We start from the raw sequence: 3,176 nt of genomic DNA on the forward strand, positions 1-3,176 counted from the left end.
TAGACCAAAACTCTTGGAGAAATGTACTCTTAAATTCCGAAAGTTTCCACATCCGTTATCAGACCCCAAGTCTTAACACTTTCTGCTAACGAATCGATTATCGCATTGATGTCTTCCTTTAATTTATGGGGATGCTGATCAGGACTGCCTACATAAAGAAATAAAATTAAGAAATCGAAGTGTTACTAAGGAATAACATACGTCTTTCAATCAGAACAACATTCAAGTGAGGAAATGCTACGTCAATATAACAACCGACAAAATTGGCATTATGTTATTTCAAAAACCGACATCATAGACACCATATATCAGCGACTAATTTTGGTCGAAGGGATTATCAACTGGCTGCTAGAATCTACCACAATAAAAACAGCAGGTGTTTGCGTGTTGAGTACCTTAGCTTGATCCGTCTCAGCTTAAGACACTTGATATTCATTGTAATATGAGTCACCAGAAGATGAGACTCTGAACAGAAAAAAATTACTGAAATAAATTAATAATTAAATTATACTGTAGTTTACACAAAAAAGACATGAAATGCTTCAGTTGTTTTTCCGGTTATACAGTCATCGTTTAAGCTGTGTAAAATACGTGATATTCACTTAACTAGATCCTCCACTTGTTAATTATTTTTGATAAAGCATCCTTTGGTACTGTCACTTTAAGATATAATAATTATTTTTCAAACCACAAGTGAACAGCATTATTACACATGACTAAGTTGATAAAATAGCTCAATATGGAAATAACACAGCCACAGTGTTTGTTAATCATGCACCGTTCTTTGAAAAGGTGTCGTTCTGATATTCATAGAGAAAAAGTGTGGACCTCTCTCCCACCAGGGCTCTTTTCGGTACAATCCATTGAGTGACAGACGAAGTTAAGTAAGGCTGGACAAGTTCACCGTTTCCTCGCGAATAACGGACTTAAAGCAATTATCCACAGTTGGTTAATAATCACTAGTTGTTTTCAAACTCGAAAATGCTGAGTGTTGTAATAGCATCGCTGTTGGTTCATTTTATTTATAAAATGAACTTGCCTGAAGCGCAGTAAAAACTTTTACTCATGCTGCCATCATATTCTGTCACGGAAATTATACCATTTTGCATTATGAACGTATTCGTCAAAAGAAAAGTTAATGTCGAGACTCCTTACAACCGTTTGGAACGTTGTCAGACGTGTTACTAAATAAGATTATAAATCACTCCTTATCAGTTTATGGATTTTTATCTTGTGGTGTGAAAGAGAATGGGTCTTGTAAATAACTATGTAGTACCTGTACTTCTGTTCTTACCTCTAGGTTTCAAGTGTCGTAGGATCACTAAAATACTACAACAGGATTTTTCTCCGTGAACTATATTTGGACACACTCACACACACACACACACACACACACACACACACACACACACACACATCTTCATAAATATGAGACATTCATGTTATCTACAGTCGTAAATATCCAGAAGCCTATCGGAAAGCGTTTGTTATTTTCCTCATCATATTTATTTTAGATCATCTGGCGCCAAAGTCCGTGAAGTTCCGCAATCAAAGAAAATAAAATTAACGTCACCGAAATGACTGCGTCGTATTTATATTTTTAGCATGTTGCCTAGACAGATACCGCAGCATATCCCACAACTGTAGGATGGTCGATTTTTTTCTTCCGACTCGTATTGCGTACATGTTACTGGCATGTATCTGTCTAACATATGTGAAACTGCAGATAATTGTTCATTAGTCTGAATAATACACATGAAAATTTTTAAGAGTATTAAATAGATGACATAATTAATGTAAAATAACAGAAGAGCAGTTACATAATTATTGCAAAACGTTGCAAACTTCCACTTCTAATGACATATTAACGTTCAGACTATGTACCATAACATAAATCTTGCTATTTCTGAATAAAAGTAATCAGATTTACGATACAAACCCAACTTTTTCTGATATGTATGTATTACTGTTAAAACAAGAGGCTGATACCACACTATTGTTGTACTCCAGAGACTTATATAATCATAAAAGTAAAACGCATACATATAATAAGAGAGAGGATCATAAAATAATTAAGACATCATTAACTTTTACTGACACATATTACAGTAGCAAGAAGAAGCTTATACTTCACTACTGTTGTAAACCAGAGACTGACAACTTGCACTCATTTTTATGAACTATGTTTCTTAACCAATTTTATATTATGCACACCACATATGTTAAGTTTATGTTGTGGCAGATGTTTCTTTATACAAACTTCATGGATTATTATCCAATAATTATGCTACTGTTTAGCATCTAGATTTTGCCCAGGTTTGTACCTTCTTGCTGTGGGAGAGGTGTTTTTCTGTAATTGTAACTGAAACTTTTCGTTTTTCACTTTCTATTTACGTGAGAAACTAGCAAAGAAGTTCGCCACAGATGATATAGTCTCCTGAAATCAGCACTTAACTCATGACCGATATATTTGTATCATATGATGGGAAGGTTTAGTGAAAGTCTTTGAGTAACTCTTCAGTGTTTTTACCACATCAGTACTTACTTCTCTAGCCTTCTCATTAGGGGGCTGTTCTGTTAACTGATATCCCTACTCAGAACACCCTGTCTGTCCTCTGTAGAACTGGACTATATTAGATATTACAACACCTGTGACGTATCCACTGTAAAAAATAACATGGGGAATGTACTTACTTGAACTGTTCTTAACTTTGTAACTATTCACATACGTTTTGTACCTGTTTATAATTTCTTAACGTATTTCAATGTTTGTACCTTTGAATAGATATCCTTTGATGATGGTCTAAGACCGGAAAGGTTGATGCTCAGTTTTCAATAAATCGGCCGATGATCAAATATGCATTTCACGTAACATTAATTTTAGCCATACTCTAATGTATTTTACCTACAACAGACATCAAAGAACTGGTTTGGGATCAATTAGTGAATCATTTGTGGGACATAATTCACAATACGACGTATGCCAAGGACAAATTGTTCAATCAATAATGTGAAGAGTATCCTATATTAGGCTAGTGCAACGAAAATAGGTGAAGTAAAATTGAAATTCTGACCCAAAGATAGGTATGATGAACGTAACTTCCAAAACTAAAAACCATCAAAGAATAAAGTAGCTTGGTGGGTAACAGCAACGACCGTTATAAAGGCAGCATTTG

This window comes from Schistocerca gregaria, chromosome 4 (assembly GCF_023897955.1).
Source record: "Schistocerca gregaria isolate iqSchGreg1 chromosome 4, iqSchGreg1.2, whole genome shotgun sequence".
Classification (NCBI taxonomy): domain Eukaryota; kingdom Metazoa; phylum Arthropoda; class Insecta; order Orthoptera; family Acrididae; genus Schistocerca; species Schistocerca gregaria.